Here is a 17,857-nt window from a genome sequence, read left to right on the forward strand (position 1 = left end):
CAAACATCCCCAGCATACTAGTAATGGCCCAACAGATACGATGTCATGAAAAATTGAAAGGGAATGCTTTCGAAAAACCTACAAGCCACAGCTGAGGTTTTGACACTCACTTGTTATGTTCTCTGACAGCTCTCTCTACATGGGGCGGGAGGGAGGGGTGGGGGGCGTCAGTGTGGATCAGCACACGAGTGCTGTAATACTTACGTATATGTACAACATAAATAACCACCAGGGATTTTCCTAAAGCAATATTACAACTCTAAAAACATCCACCAGGTGCCCATATAATATTAGCTTTTATTTAAAAGATGCTGAGCACGTTGCTACATTGTAGACCAATCTGTTCAGTGTTCCACCCATCCCCAAAAGCCCATTTTTGGATCTGAAACAATGAGTCCTTGAAAACAGATTATTTAAAATTCAGTAATCATGCTGCAAAAAATATTTTCAAGGTGACTTGTGTACTACATAATCACAGTTGATCACAGCAACAAATGGAGCGCTTCCTGATAAGACTGCAGAAGTGTAAAAATCGACATTAGCTGGCTTCCAAGGTTTAGTCTTAAAACAAATCAAAATGATGGCAGAAGACGCAGGCCAGCAAATTTATTAACAATGATGTCAGACAGGGTAAGAGACCCTCCGATCTCTTTACGCCATTGATTTATTCAAACATGGAAATGGGTGCAAAACAGTATTTCATCGGCTTGATTAAAACTCAATAGACAGATTGAGCCACCGCTTTTTGGTCTTTGCATATTCATCCTGTTTCCACATTGAGAGAATAATTACGCATTGATTACCCATGTCCACCACTAAGGGCCCATCATTACCATGAGAGTGAATGGAGAATCTTTTGAAGCTCCCTGGAGTCTGCAGACTCTGAAAGACGACTGCGTCTTTATTGGGAGTGATGGTTCCGTCAGACATTCTGAAGGTGGTCATTATTATTTAATAAAATCTAAATGATGTAACAGAACTTTGAAAAAAACGTTTAAAATACAAGTCAAAACGAAATGCAAACTGTAATGAAAATCCCAAACTATTATTAGTGCAGTGCAGCCACCATTAATATTTACACTAGCAGTCACACAAAGGCTGGATACATTTTATTTAGGTACAAAAAAAGGGCAAAAAAAAATTGACTTATTTTTCTCTCTGTTGTGGGCCCTTCCTATTGCCCTATGCAGTGTCAGGATGGAACGTGAGTAGTTGAGGGATGGTGGTCCCAAATGCAGGGAAACTGGTATCAAGTGCAATGAGTGGAATTTTAATTAACCATACATAGTGTTTTTGCATCATCTGTTCCTCCATATCAGAGGTAGGCAAACCCAGTCCGAGCGAGTCCTGCATGTTTTGGACGTCTCCCTCCTCCAACACGCGTTATCAGGCTTATCATTTGAATCACCTGTGTTGGAGGAGGGCAACATCCAAAACACGCATGACTGCGACTCTCTAGGACCAAGGTTAAAAAGTTATGATTCAACATACTGGAGAGATGAAATTTTATGCAGCAGCGGGAATAGGTAACTTTGTTCCACAAATCAATCTGGGAAAGATCCCATAGAAACAGATTGGGAAAGGATAGGCACCGAAACCAAAAAAACTGTTTAACTCAAAATATTTTTGTTGCCAATCAATCCACTAATCTGATCATCTTAAATCGTAGTAAAATAGATTTTCTTTATTATTTGTCAAAAAAAAAATCTATATCTCAATCTGTAGCAATGCATGTTTGCATACCACGGTGGTTTGTTGTGGTTTGACTAAGAATGGCAACTGATTGAGGAACATGTCAGGACTCTTGTTTTGTCAGCTATTTAAGGCTGACAAGAATTGCCACAGAGTTTGACAATGCTTGACAGTGGCCTTAGTACTGCTTGTGGCGCTGGCAGGCTATTAGACCTCTGTGCATATTGGATCGTTTTTCAACCAGATAAACTGCTGTTTTATATCACAACGCTGGACAGCTTGGCAGATTTAAACATCAGGACCTTGCAGCATGTAGGAGCACATTAAAAAAGGAAGCTATTGTTAAAATGCTTCCGGACAATCCGTTGCGATTGCAAGAAAAATAGATGAATCAATGACATATAGAGGGAATAAAGTGTGAAAACAATCTTCAGCGCGGATAAATAAAGCTGTATTTCAAGTTTTAATAAGCCTTGCTATGCATTTCGCCATCTGTTAGGTGACGGGAGTCATTGACACATGTTGTGCGAAATTGTGCTGGTGTGCAATGTGAACTTGTGGCATTGGTCACACTTCAGGCATTAGCAATTAAAAATGTGTTTATCATTGTGTATAGAGACGGTGGTAGTGAGCCGCGGAGCTTTAATCAGAATTGGGCAGAGATAGACTAAAACCATGCGAGTGAACGATGATAGCCACAGCTTCTTTTTACTATTAACTTTATGACCTGCTGAGTCAAGCTGAATGATGAAAAGGCTTATTCGGACTCATGAAACAATTCCAACTCCCTGATTGAGGGAGTCTATCAAAGAAATGTTTAGCACTTCATGACTGTATACTTTTGAAATATTACATGCCTTTAAAGTGTCAGAAGGTCACAATGAAACCTGACAGAGGGCATGATTTGAAGTTATTTCTGCCTCAATTACTGTTTGGACTGTCCTGGAATTATTGCTGCTACATGAGCTTTGACCTCTGTGTCACATAGTCAGAGGTTCCATGTCAACACTTTTCAAATCAGTTAAGAATTATTAAGACTTATTTTCAAACATATGAGGAAAAACTGAATCTACTTAAAAGGATTTCAGATAATCCCAGTTGGTCAAATGACGTTTTCTTTCTTCGTCAATTGTCATCAAACATTCAAGGATTATTGTTCTACTAAACAGCCGCAGTCCTATTGATTTTAAAAAGACATATCACCCTATAATGCTGAAGTAGATATTGTCCACGTTACGGTCACTAAGTAAATATCTTGTCTGTTGCCATTTCCAACCACTCTGTTTCAATCATCTCATCTGCCCGACCGAGCAAGAGCACCACTGATTGCCATCGCTAGATGGTCAAAGGTCACACCTGAGTGCAACAGTCTTCTTGTTTACTGTTATTTCCTTCAATTGTGCCTGCACCCTCCTGATTATTACTTCCATCTGTCTCATCAGTTTTCAGTCCTCATCAGCACTTTTTCATCTATCCACCCACCTGTGTTGCATCTTTGAAATCAGACTGAGAGTGTTTCATTCCAGTTTATGCTCATTCTTTCTCATCTTTGTTGTTTTACATGCGATGCTCACTTTTTATTGTATGTATGACAGATTTTTTGACTTTTATTATGTGTGAACCATAGCTGCCATTATTTCTTTAGACAGCAAACTGGTTGAGACTGAGAGTAGGCATGGGCTGGTTACCGTTGCAAGATACACTGTGGTTTTAAAAATTCAAGGTTTTGGAATTGATAAAACGGAAGTTAGTCTATTAAAGCAGTTTTTTTTTTTTATCATCAGGCCTGCCCCCTCTTTGTTACAGCCAAGCCATCGTGACAGCCACAGCCAAGCCATAACCCCAGCCAAATCATAGCCACTCCATAGCAAGTCAAGGCAAATCAGGTCCAGTCATGTCCTGTCCAGTCATGGCGACCTGTCCAGTCATGGCGACCAGTCTAGTCACACCCTGCATTTGGGTTCGCCATCCTTCAATTACTAATTACATCATTATTCTGCTCAATAACATGCAAAGATACGGTATGTTAAAATGTCACTTAAAAACAACAATTGATCAATTTAGCATCCCTCCTTAATCATAGCATTTTTCAAGAAAGTCAAAACACGACAGTTTTGTTTTACTTTTCTCGCAAAAATAACTTTTCTTTTAGTTCTGGATTAGAACAGACTCCATTTGCAGCCAGAAAGCTTTCTCACAGCAGCGTCAATCTTGAAACTTCTAAGTGTTGTATTTGATCACTTTTAAGAGTGTATAAACGTCACTAAGGGTTTAGAGGAGCCATGATTCATTAATTGCCCTAAAACTTGGTCACAGCGCCAAGGTTGGAAGAGACAGGATGGGGCTGGGTCAAGTAATGCATTTGCAAAATGCTCATCTTCTTTACCTAGTTTAACCTTATTGCTTCACTCTTTTGCTCAATTTTTCATTTGGACTGTGGATGCACACATTGGCTGTTGTCATGATTTATAGATGAGGTGATGACACGGGTGGGTCACAACATTCACATTTCTGTCTGGTAGGCCTTTTTTGTCTACAAGGGGGTAAACGGGGACAAACCGGTCTATTACCCGGTCCTGTTTTAAATGTACTGTAGCATGAATGTTTTGAGTTAGTTTCTACCATACGCACAGACATTTTTTGTTCCTCGTTACCCGAGTGCGATGTGATAAAAATGGAATGCAGCACACCATGGCCAATGTTTTGTGCGCCACACAAACCTTCTCCTGCCATATTTAATTTATGCGGGTTGAGCAGACACTCCAAACGATGCAGCCCTGGATGTATCACAGTTCAAGCTCTTTCATCCCCAGCCAGATAACGGCAGATGCTGCAGGTCGAGTTACCTGCCATACGTGTGCCATCAAACGTTTGTCTTTTCCGACATCAATGCACTGTTCTACCCATCGCGCATTAAAGTCAACATCAATCTTTCAGCAATACCGCTGCACCTTCTTCAGGTTTGTCCGGCTGGTCACAAGCAACAGTTGAAGAGTAAATATATGGCCGCATGGATCTCCACAATGCTTTCATCTCGTAGAAGTGCACATGTAATAGGATTCGGCCATTCACTGACAAGCTGGCTGATGGATGAGGTGATTACGTCCCTTTTTCGCTTCACCCGAGGACAGTCCCCACTTCCTAATTGGTAAGAGAGCAGACGACAAGAGACGAGCCCTTTCTTCCCCCCCTCTACCTTTCCACTTCCCAGTCATTTGACTAATCTTGTTTTATCCCCTTGTCGACAGCCACAGGACTCAGGCGGGAGTGCGATGGAAATAACTTGTATGGGCGTAGTGCTTTATTGGGGACAGATGTTTCCCCTGATGGAGTGACAGCAGATCTTTCTCCAGCTCCCTGAAGTGAGGAGCAGCCTTTGGTCATCATTAATAACGGCCAAGTTTAGACTTGCTCACGGGCCTTTGGCTCGCACCTTCTTTTTAAGAAAAGGAAGTTTGCGTGAAAAGAAACCATTTTATGTTTTCTATTGTATGTGTGCATTGGGAGCTTTCCTGTTTGTTTATGAGTTAGTGTGTGGGCAGTAGAAACTCCGACAGTGATGCAGCAGAAGCTGATTGACCCAGGCACCTCACATCATGCAGTACTGCCAACAACAAAAGCGCCTATTCTCTTTGTAACATCAGTCAGAAGATGAATCCCCCTCTATGGCCGACTCAAAATTGAATTCTTCTCTTGTGTTGCCGGCACACAAAAAAAAAAGTGAGATCACATTTCATCAAGGCCTTTTCAATACATTTTAAATTGTACTTGTCAGCTGCCTCATACAACAGAATGATGTGTATCTGTACTTGGGTGGCAGAGAGAAGTGAGATGGAGACTGGGTGTTGATAAAAAAATAAAAATAAAAATAAAAAGATAAGGGATTATTATGTCTGGCCCTAGATACCTCAAACATTTTGGATTGAATATCATTCCAAATCAATGGGGTCCTTGCTCAAACGTTCAAAATAACCTTTAAACCCTGAGGAGAAACCTTGAATGAACTGAAGCTAAAACGTACACTATGTATTTCCGTCACTTTGAGGAAAAAAACAATGCTTCAATGTCCCCTCAAGGAACAATTACTACAGTACACACGCCCATCCAATCAGAACAGATGCTAAAGAGCACTTCTGCAGTGCTTGCAAGGAAAACAGGCACCTCTTCAACAAACAAGTTCCGTATTTGAGATCTAGCATTTGGTTTGTCACCTTTGACCACCTTTTATTTTAGAAATGCATATTAAAGCAAACCTGACTTTTTAACTAGAGATAGACTGATATGTTGGGGGGGGGTTTCAGGGCCGATACTGATTATTAGTAGTTAAGGAGGCTGATAACCGATAATTGGTTCTAAAAGGGAAAATATTGTTGTCAAAATGTATTAAAATTATATATATATATATATATAAGTATATGTTTATTGAACAACTTTTAAGATTTGCCAAATATTGGAGATAAAAAAAAATCTTTGCTTTAAAAGTCTATCAAAAAGTTCAGGGAGCGTCATTGGGCAAGTTAAATACAAATAATAGAATATAATAGTCTTTATTGTCATTGTACAAGGAAATTGAAAGTGCATAAGTAAATAATAATTTAAAGTAAGTAGCTCCATACTATTTCTACAGTAAATCATTTTCCAAAAATGTATATCTGAAGTGTTAAATCTTTATTTATTATAGTTTAATTTCAAACTAAAACTGAAGGCGCAGAGCGATCCAAGTGTCGGCAGCATTTCTTACATTATAACGTTAACTCAAAATGTAAATAAATAGTTCAATGAAGTTAAAACAGTTTTAAATTGATATATTATCGGCCGTCGTGAGTCTTCAAAAAGGCTGATGCTGATATTTGTCAAAATGCTGAAAATTGGTGCTGATAATCGGCCTGGCCTGGCCGAATTGTTTATCCCTATTTGCAATTTTTTTTATTAGGTGGTGAATCTACACTGCATCACAATAGTTCACTTTTGATTGATACTGTCAGAGCGCTATTAACTGAATAATAATAGTGCTTTCTCCTTTTTCTCATGTTGCTACAGTAACTTGGCATTACAACAATTGTCATATTGTGAAAGTAACACCCATTGTGTTGGATCTCTTTCAAGTCTTACAGCTCATTAATCACCACATTGCATTGAAGTGATGCTTGCGCATGCAAGCATCAGATGCCAAACTGATGATTTTCCGCAGTGACACCACTAACACTTGACATCAGAACCGCCCCAAGTCCAAACGCGCAGCTCATGTACAGTATGTTGCTCAAATATGCAAAGCATGTGCATATTAAATGACAGATCAGTTCTCGCTTTGTCGAAAGAAAAGCTGTCATTCCGAAGAGGATGTGCCAATCTTAAAGGTCAGCATTGTCGCTAGTGAACAAATGGGGCCGCTAATGGTTTTCTGCTGCCAGGCGTCCGTGGACACAAAAGAGCAGGTGCCTGTCTGAATCTTGATGATCCCCTCGAAGTGAAATAATTAACGTGCATCCGGCTCAATTAAGCGGCGAGATAGAAAATGATTGCCTGCTGTAAGAGACAGCGAGGGAAGTCACACTGTGTGCCGTCGACATCACAACAAGAGTAGACTTTGTAAATACTGCTGCCGAACAACTTCGCCCCTCCGCCGCCGCCCGCACCAGCCAAAGCGCGGCTGACATTTATTACGCCGGAGTGAGAGCTTGGGAGCTGTTTACAGACAGAGTGCGCTTCCACCTCAAGGTCGCGTGTGTTGCGCTGGGTGAGGGGGATTACAGCACCTAATGGACAGCTCTCTACTTAAATGAAGAGAGTCGATGAGATGGCAGGTCGACAGATGAGCCGGTCCCGTGCCACCGGCGCCACATGGAGACTTTCAACAGCTGGCTGAATCAACCTATGTTTGTGTTTGTTTTAACGATGGCTGTGATAAATGTGTTTGTGGTGCGACCTGTAAATAGGCAAACAATTGCACAGTCTGCTTGTTGATGCTGGTTGACTTCGAAGTTGTTCGTTTTTTTATAGGGGACCTTGAAACAGTTCAGAGAATTTTCTTTGCTCCCAGTTGGCTATATTTGCAGCGGTTTCCACAGAAACGTATATGCCGTTTATTAATATGAAGAATGCAGAGTCTGGTCTTCTGAACTCGCCAAGTACAATCTTCCTAAGAACCAACGTGAGAGTCGTTCTTCCTACAAACACAAGTTTCTTTATAAATTGGAACACCTGTGTACTAGTTTCCGTCACCCCCCGACTCTGATGTATTTCCAAGATATCTGCATGAAATGCATCTTGGGATATTTTCCTAGCCAAGCCTTGACAAGTATCCAATTGATGCATCATTGGTTTAAGCTAGCTGACAAGAACAACATCCGTGTGTTCTTGGTTCATTTATACTTTCAATTGGAACAGTACTTGGGCAGCGACTGGTTTCATTTCATTCATTTATTTCAGGCAACAACTTAGTTGAACACAGGAGCAACAATTCATACTGTAGTTTCATAATATAAACAGAAAAAAAGAAAATAAAAATATGATTTTGCCTGAAAGGGAGTGGGGAGAAGAAACCGATGACTTGTACGGATTTAAGAACGGATAAAAACACCAATTGAGAAACTGCTATACGCCTGTTAAAGGTGCATTGTGCAGTTTAGAAAGGTTATATTAAAGCTTTTTCTACAGCATGGATACTCCACCAATGCCCAGGTGAGTACAATGAGACCTGACTGTTTTACTCTGGCTGCACCTATCAGCTTTTATCTTCCCTTTACAGTAGAGTGTGCGGACCCTCACACGGTATTGCTTTAAGATCACGCACCATGAATGAGGTTGAAATCTCAGTTTAGTCCATCCTGTGTGGACTTTGAATTTACATTGTCCTAATTTTTATTTTTATTTTTTATTTTTTTCTTCTATAAAGAGCTCAGTATTGTTCATTCGGAAATGTCATCATCATTGCTCTTTAATTTATTTTTATTTTTTTATTTTTTTTTGTCCTAATTTTTTAATGTGAGCATGTATGGTTCTTTGTCTATATGTGCCCTAGGATTGACAGGTGACATGTCCGGAATGTACACCAGGCCATCGGATCAAGAATAAGGGTTGAACTACTCCAAATTCTTGAATTTACCAAAACAATTTTGGACGATTTCATACTTTCAATTTTCTGTTGCAGAATGTCTTTTTCCTTTCATAGCACAAAGCAAAGCCCATGCAGTCAAGCGTGGTCGATTTTGGTGTGAAAGAAGCCCATCAATCACCACGGGATGAACTCCAATGTCAGCGGTGAGCGAGCCAGGTCTTCTCTCATGTCCAGTGTCTGTGATGAAAATTCCCAAAGGCACACTCCAACATCATGCAGTCCCCACGGAAGCTGTTATAGCTGCAAAGGGGGAGACGAACTCCACTTTTTGTTCCATTTTCACTCTCCACAGGTGTAATGGCCAGGTGTCCTATTTCAGTTGAGAATATAATCTGCGGCAAAATGCACACGCAACCCTGTAAATGGATTTCGGGTCTGTATGGCACACTCTTATAAGAAAGCTTCCTGATTACACATCTAAAAAAAATAAATCGCTTAAGACTTTCTTTGTATTCCGCAGAGCAAACCGGGGATCATGAATTGGTTTGTGACCAAGGCCCAATGATACTCAATCATTTTCTTATCAGCGCTTTCTGGCCGAGTCCAGCTAAGGGATGACCCACTGAAAGAGGAGAAATGAAGGACGGCGCCTTCTCACACTGCTGCTTTATTTTGTCCGAAATCCCCCCCTGAGACCCACTCTGTGAAGGTTAATGGGGGATGAAGCATTTTGTCATAAAGCTCGCAGCAGCCTCTCTTCTCGTGGCCCGGCCTGAGAGGCAGCAGGCGGGATACAAAGACAAAATTTATGCCGCCGCCTACAGCCACCAGTGAACAACTTGTCACGGTGGCCTATTTGAGGACAATACAGCTGCCAGTGCCAAGCTGCTGCAGGTACAAGGACACAACCCACGTCGCTCCTACGCTCCACCTCCCCCGATATGCAGACCTTCAGAAAAAGAAGCATTTTATGTTTAAACCAGTGGTTGAGGAGAAAAAAGCAAGGAGAACAGATTTCTACCTGGCTGCATGAAGAATTTTTTGGGGGGGGCCTTTCTGAATAGGACTCTGCCCTGTGAACAAAATATTACATTCTTTCATTTTGGGGGATATTTTTCTTATGGTTAAAAATACATGTGATGGAAGGAGGAAAATTGGTGTTATTGCAAGGTAACTCATCTCTGTCATGGCCTCTCCGTACAATATGGCCGAAACTGCAATAAAAGAATGTCCACCGCTACAGTGAGCTGAAGAATGAACTGGGTGAGTAGTTTTTAACTTTCATTATATGGAGGTAAACTTTTATACTGGTATAACTATTCAAAATGTTTTACTTAAACATTGTCTGTTGACTGTGAGTCCTTTTTTTGATTGAGTTCCAATTCTTATGGTCCAATTTGTGTAAAATTTGAAATGTGCCACTAACCTTTGCATTACAATAAATATTTGTTGAAAAACGCCAGTAGGCCATAAATAGAAAGCAATTGCATGAAAAATTGCACATAATTTACTTTATATTATATATATTATTATAATTATATTATATTTTATGTTTATATTTCAGATGTATTTGTGTGTGTGTGTCTTAGGTTTCCAAGTACATTTCTGTTGGTGCAGTGTGGTCCAACTACCACTAGTAGTATGTGGGCTCCCTCTAGTGGTATGTGAACAATAATAATACGAATTAAATTTGCAACATTTCAAACAAAATACAATCAAATATTTTGTAGCTATACATACAGCCTGTTAAAACTTTTTTTTGTTTCTTAATCCATCCCAGCATTTTTTTTTCATGGGCAGTACATGTTTACTAATACAGTACATTTTAAGCACATTTCACTTGTAGTTAACTTATTTAACTTTCAAATACAATGCATTTATATTTGATGTTAAGCTTTTTTCTTTTTATCTCAGTATAGCATTTAAACTCATGTGCAGGACATTCAATTCAGTCATTATTTAAGCCCCCCCCCCCCCTTACAGTGTTTAAATTCAGTGTTCATGGTTACGTTGTGCTTGTGCAGTTATGATGGTAGGTTTTTGAAATTATTCTAAGTGAAAAGTTTGAGAACTACCAGGTTAGTGTATTTAAGTGTGATTGAACCATGCATATCTCACGCAGTCTGCATGCAATGTGACTGTTGTCTTTATTACCAACCAATACCCCTCGGCCCCATCCCCCGGTCTAATTTAATAATTTGAATTTTTACTGTGTTTTTATTTTAGTTTGATACATGAAGGCTTATTAAATGAATGTCCTTAAAATTGTTGACATTGGGTAAACGGTACACCTTGGTCACTGTTATACTGTACTTTCACATTATTTTATATGTAGAGCGACACTGGCCTCTGCTGGCACCTGCTATGAACTGCAAAACATGTTTTTAAATGCACAGTGTGCTTACAATGGGACCCAGTCAGACAATAGAATAACTTAATTCATTTGGAACATGCTTAATAGGGAGCATTTAAAAACAAAAATCTACAGTCCATGGGAGAATCTATAGAAGTGACCATTTATTTCAACAACACTTAAAGGTGATACAAGTTTACAGGTCTTTCAGTGTACCGTTTGTCCAGAGACACTCAAATCTTATGGGGGCATTTATGCGTGTAAATAGTTTGTCGGGCCACTTGATCGTAACTTTTTGGCACCAGTTTATTGCCTCTCATCAAAGATAGCATCACCTCATTGACTCAGGGCTCACTTCTGTGAGAGGTCAGCAAAAAACGGCGGTCGTTCCCACTGAATGATTTAGATTCCGTGTCACGGGAAAATCAATAGAAGACACACGGAAGATTGTGGAGGAAGATTTCTGAGTCAATATTTTCCAAGCAATAAACAACACCATGTTTTTAATCTTGATGCTTCCTGGGGCAACTTCAGACGTGAAACGGGGCCTGCACATTGACAACAGATGAGGTTTTATGCATATGCTCTCATGTTTTCCCACTGGTGCGCACATATTTTAGTTTATGTATCAGTCAGTGTACCATTGTTTGGTACATGCATGCAAATATCCTTCTTTCTTTTTTTTTTTAAATAGTTGGAGAAATGCAGTAAATCCTACTTGCAGCTGTTTCTAAATTATTGACCACGCATGCATTCAGATTATAGTGGTTATAGCTGGTTACAGTAGTATAAAAGTATATCTCATTATACCAAAGATTGTTTCTAATAGTTTAAGGTAAGGTAAAATCTAGATTGTGTGACCTTTTAATACGAACTATGACTGGAATGTGTGTTATACTGATAAAATACAATTACAAGTTTTTATATATATATATATATTTATAGTACTTCACACAAACTTTTAATTGTATTTTATATTTAAAAAATATATATATATATATATATATATATATATATATATATATATATATATATATATATATATAGTACAGTACTTCACACAAACTTTTAATTGTATTTTATCAGTATTTTTTGCCGTAAAAATATCGCTATGTGATTAAATTCCTGACTATATTTTTAAGAGTTTTCACAACAATGTCCTCACCATTTAGGAATGACAGCGGTGATACTTGCTTGGCACACTGCAAAGGTTTTGCATTATTCCACATTTTGAAGACAAAGAATTTGAATCTTCTTCAATCAAGTCAATAGAGCATGCCTTTCACTTCCTGCAGACAAAAGTGAACGCATCAATAGTGAAAGCCTGTCAAAGCATCTCCGGGGAGAAAAGTCAAGAGTTTGGTGATGTCCATCGCCTCCAGACTTGAGCTGTCATCGGCTCCATCAAGGATGGATGCAACAGAGACTCAACAGCAGAGCCAGTATTTATTCGCATGTGCCCAAAAAAGCTGGATATTGCCATTACTGTGACACAGCCAATGCAGCATTCTTTAATCTGATAATTGGATGAAGTCAGTGGGGCGTAGAACATACTTGTCCGATGTGACGATTGCCATAACTGGATGGACAAGAGCATAAGCAATATAGCAAATGGATGGATGGACTATTAAAAAAAAAAAGTGTCGTGTGTCGTCATCTATGTCTACCTTAAAATATTAACATTTCAGCCTACAACAACTCTATTTGGAACTGGAGGGACACACAAGACACTGTGTTAGTCTGCTCTGTGGAAGAAATAACAAATGGGGTTTTACTTGTTCAGCACTTTTCCACCTACAAGGAACTCAAAGCACTTCAACACCGACTCCTCATACAGATGACGCAGCATCAGGAGCAACTGGGGGTTCAGGGTCTTGCTCAAGGACATTTTGTAATTGTCACAAGGGCCGGGGATCAAACCTACAGCCACTAGGTTGGGAGATCAGCACTCTACCATAGAGCCATGCAGCGCCAGAAGTCCGGCCCATTGAGACGATATCACTTGCAGAAACATTTCAAGCCTAACTTAAGATTTATGTAATTTTTTTACATGACAAATTTCCATGTACTTTTTTAGATAATTTTAATACAACCCTTCCAAATAAATCTTATATGATACATATTCATTAGTTCTCATAAAGCCTATTTATTTGAAATGCATAATCCTCAGGTTTATGTATTTATTATTAATAAAGTATAATTACTTAACGGTTTTGAGATGTCTGCATTTCGTTTCATCCCCAAAACATAAAAATGGGGGGGATGGACACAAGTGTTTTTCACATAGCAGCGGCGTTATCGTGGATAGGTATTCTGATTATTATGCAATTCAAACAATGTACTTTAAGTATTTTAAATAAATACTGTCATTATTATTAATTTAGAGTAATTATACTTTAATGCAAAATACATAAACCTGAGGATCATTTACTTCAAACAAATAGGCTTTATTAGACTAATGAATATGTATCATAAGGTTTATTTGGTAGGTTTATTAAAATTATCACCCAAAAAATTAATTTATCATGTAAAAAATATTACATCAATCTTAAGTTAGGCTTGAAATATTTCTGAGAGTGTAGGCTATCTTTGAAACTTCACTAATGCTGAACAAAGCAACTTGTTTTATTTCAAATTCATTGTAAAACCTTTTATTATTATAACTACTATGTTGGTGTGGAAACTCAAACTCATTGTCAAACTACTTTTAGACCTAAATAGTTGTACTTAATACAAAAAAAAAAGAAAAAAGTACAAACTATAAGAATAGAGTAACTATGGGACTGTTGTGAGCGACTCAATGAGTCCTCCTGCAGCCGAATGGTGGTGTATGAAGATGGGTATGGGTGAGGGGAGGAGGGGGCTCGACTGGCTCCACACAGGCTGCCATAACGCGGCTAAGCTCAGGCGGCGGGCGCATCCCGACACACACATCTCACGCAAATATCATCCTTTGCACGTTTTGACAACATTTTTCATCGTTTTGTCTGCCTATTCTCTTTCCCTCCCGTCAAGGATAAACGCCGCATCCCCGAGCGTACAGAACCAGCAGCACCATCATCTTCTCCAGCCGTGAGGCGAGGTCGATCATGCTGCACGGTAAGATGCGGAAAACGCGATCACTACAAAACAAGCGAGAATGTGATTTGTTCTTTTCTTTTCTTTTTGCGCGTTCGCACCCATTCATCGGTCCACGTTGCACCGCTAAACACCTCGAGTAGAATTCGTAGCGTCAATTGGGCATCGGCGCGGATGTTGTCATCCACGCTGCCCATTCCTTCAGATGTCGGCGTGGAAGGAAATGGGTTAGTGGGGCAAATCAAAGCGATCGCCAACAATGTTGTAAATTTAGCAAATCAATATAATATGAAGGGGGCGTGTGTTTTGTATGTGCAAGACGCGCACTGGTCTAGACAGGAATGCAAAGGGAGGGGGCGGGGGAGGTTTTTTTCGGGTGTGTGTTGAGTGTTACCCATAGTACAGTGCACACGAGTGAGGCCTGCAGGCTACATTCATAACAATGTGAACATCATTTGAGGGTTTAGATTCTGGTCACTACATTAGGTACGCAAACACATTCTATCACAAGAAAACGCGCCTATTTTACACTGTTTGGATTGACAGTAACAAGAAAGTCTTAATTTAATCAGCCGGATGGATGGAAATCATTGTCAAAATATTAGAAACAGCTCTCCTGATGATTTCGTGCAGTAAACAAATAGCAAATCAAAACGGAACAGTAGGCCTATATTTAAAAAAAAAGGCAGACTTTTTTTTTTTTTTTTTTTGATAGAGCGCTTATTTTGGATTAGAAATTCATGCTTATAACTTCAGTACTTTATTCAGTGTTAGCTGTCATACGTGTGGCTTGATGGGAGGTTGATCATGCATTCATGAATTATAAATTGTCCATAACCTCATTCACAACAAACGATGTAACCTTCATTTCCTGTCCCGGTTTGACGGCCCACATTAGAAACTGAGTCAGATCGCACATCTCAACCCTCCCCGCATGGCCCACTTCCTGACAGTCCTTGGGAATATACATGAGCTAATCTTAGACGCACCACAACATTTTGTATGCAGGCTCATTTCATTCATTATGACAGTATCCTATTATCATGGGATGCGCAGGAAATTATGTTGATTATGTCGAAACGCAATCATAAGTGGCTTATCAGTTTTATGTCATCGTACAGTACAATAATAAGAGTGGTGAACAGATTGACCCACCAAGGACACTTCATTAAGTACACCTGTGCAGTCTAATGTGATCCAGTAAAAGAGCTGGATCAAAATATTGGCCTTTACAAAGTTTGTCACACATTTAGGTGCATGAAGGACAAAAATTGTTAGTGTAGTGCAAAATCTGCCTGTCTACTTTACTACCACCTACTGGATTTGAGTGGAACAGTATCATTTGGTACTTGACATGATTACCTGGTGGTGTTTTTTTTTTTTTTTTTTCAGTCATGCGAATCAGTCAAACATACTTTACAGTATTCAGGATTGTTTGTCCTTGGCGAAGGTCTGCACTCTATTGAGTGACATTGTAGTACTAGCTTCTAATTTGAGAGTCCTTCAACCCGAAGCGAGGAGATTACTGTGCTCATCCACTGTCATGGAGGCATGAAAATAACCTTTCTCAGCTATATCCCTTGGCAGTAGTTGTTCCTTTTAAAGAAAGGGTGACATACTCACCACGCCAGCCTGGTTTAGTTTATGCATGAAGACTTAATTATTTCAGGGTTTTTTTTTTTAAGGGATTTTTTTTTCTTTACATAACATGTTGGGGAAAAAAATAACCTCGTTGGTGAAGTTAGCTGGTCAAAAGTTTGCCACCCTTTCATTTTCAGTTATGACACCGTGTTACAGCAGTTCAGTGCTGCAAGTAGGCATGGGCCGATTAGCGGATTGACGGTTTACAGTGGTTTTAAAAAGTCAAAGTTTCAATCAAAGTTAATGTTGTCTATCACCGGTAATGAGCTTTTGTTTTAAAATTTTTTTAATGGTGACTTCAAAGCAGGGCACAATATGATTGGCTACGGCTGCTCAATTATGGGGGGGAAAAATAATCACTATTATTTTGGCAATAATTGAAATCACAATTCAAACAATTATTCATTTTTTGGTACAAAACAAAAAAATGTTAAAGCATTTAAAATATTAAGACCAATTTAAACACTATAATTATGTAGGTTCCTTTGGACCAAATCGAATTTAAAATATTATTATTTTTATTTTTTTATGTTGGCAAAAACTTGAAGTTGGAGTGCAGCTTGTGCACTGTGCAGAAGGATGATTTTTTTGGTACAAAACAAGAAAATGTTTAAACGTAAAAAACAAATAAAAATATTAAGACAAATACAATTATTTGAAACACTATAATTATGCAAGTTCTTTTTGGATGAAACATTTTCTTAAATGAGTTATTTTAAAATTTTAAAAAGGTGCAATTGTATAAATTGAAACAACTCAAATTTGTATCAATCTTTTTTTTTACGATTATGCTGATTTTGTAATTGTAGAGTGTAAATATTTAAATTGTAATTGAATTTCTATTAATTGCACAGCCCTATGTTTGGCTGCACTTAGAGTTAAATAAACGAGCTGCCACTTTGAAGCCTCCAATGAACTCCCCCCCCCCCCCCCTCCTTCTCGGCGAGCAGAGATGGGAGGGGTGCACAGTTACACACAAGAGTCACTACAAACACATATGCGACTCTCTTGATTTAATGTGCATAGACTTAAAAACAAATGGTGCCATTGTGCACTAGTTAGGACAAGGACAACATGAGTAGCCCACGGGATCTGTTCTAAAGTTACGAAGAATAATTAAACAAAACAAGTATAATAACATTTATTTGTGTAATAAAGCTCAACATGGCACATATTTCTACTATACCGATAATTATATCGTAAACAAATTTGTTTACTCAAATATTTCAATAAACGTACTTTTAAAGCTGTAATTTTAACACTGTGATACCGCAATATTTTTTGCTCACTCTTATCATGCTGACCGAATCTGATATCAGCCCATGCCTAACTACCAGCATCAACATACTGTACTTCCTTGGCACCAACATTACAAAAGATTGCAGAAGAGCACTACTTTTGCCTAAATGAAGCTCCGAAACTCACTTCAATATAGTTCCACCAGGCAACAGGATACCACAAGATGGCGACAAAGTAATAGTTTTATTTCTTGACTACGCAGAGAGTCACCGTATTTGTTTCGTCACTGCTGGCAAAGACATTGTCGTCTTTAGTTTTATCACATGATGGATGTAATACACACCAAAATTGCATCCTAATATGTATGTATTTATTTTTTAAGTGTTATTGAACCACTTAGCAGCAAACAAATAGTTTCTCCATCACAACGCCGGGCCCTCAGCAGTCCTGTTTTGGCCATGAATTAATGATTGAATCGGCGAGTGCGACGCCATCAAACTTTAATGAGCTTCGTGTTTGGCCTCTTAGTCAGTGGGCCGAGCCGAACGGGGAGGAAGCGCACGCGTGCACCCCCGCCATACGTGCGCGCCGCCCGTTAATGCGAGCGAGGAAGGAGAACCAGATATAAAGATGGCTTCATGCAAGCCTCCCACAGGACTTTTTGGGGAAGTGAAATATGAATAACTTAGAGCTTATGCATTTTTTATTGCCATTATCATTCAGCTCAGGCGTTTTCGTCGTAAATGATAATACACACATTGCATATCTCCGTTGCTGGAAGCTTAGCACGAGCCTTC

General features: G+C 39.1%; 1 protein-coding gene across 1 annotated transcript in view; it reads left to right on the forward strand.

Moving 5' to 3' along the window:
* Positions 1 to 17,857, forward strand: part of LOC147163546 (receptor-type tyrosine-protein phosphatase epsilon-like) — a 59,131-nt gene that overhangs the window by 17,282 nt on the left and 23,992 nt on the right. Inside the window, exons 2-6 of the mRNA XM_086093892.1 lie at positions 8,714 to 8,952; positions 9,102 to 9,182; positions 9,270 to 10,012; positions 10,339 to 10,409; positions 14,118 to 14,201. The gene's annotated coding sequence lies outside the window, so the exon portion shown is untranslated. The remainder of the gene's footprint in view (positions 1 to 8,713; positions 8,953 to 9,101; positions 9,183 to 9,269; positions 10,013 to 10,338; positions 10,410 to 14,117; positions 14,202 to 17,857) is intronic.

The sequence above is a fragment of the Leptonotus elevatus genome, chromosome 13, assembly GCF_054856555.1.
Source record: "Leptonotus elevatus isolate MCC_2025b chromosome 13, RoL_Lele_1.0, whole genome shotgun sequence".
Taxonomy (NCBI): domain Eukaryota; kingdom Metazoa; phylum Chordata; class Actinopteri; order Syngnathiformes; family Syngnathidae; genus Leptonotus; species Leptonotus elevatus.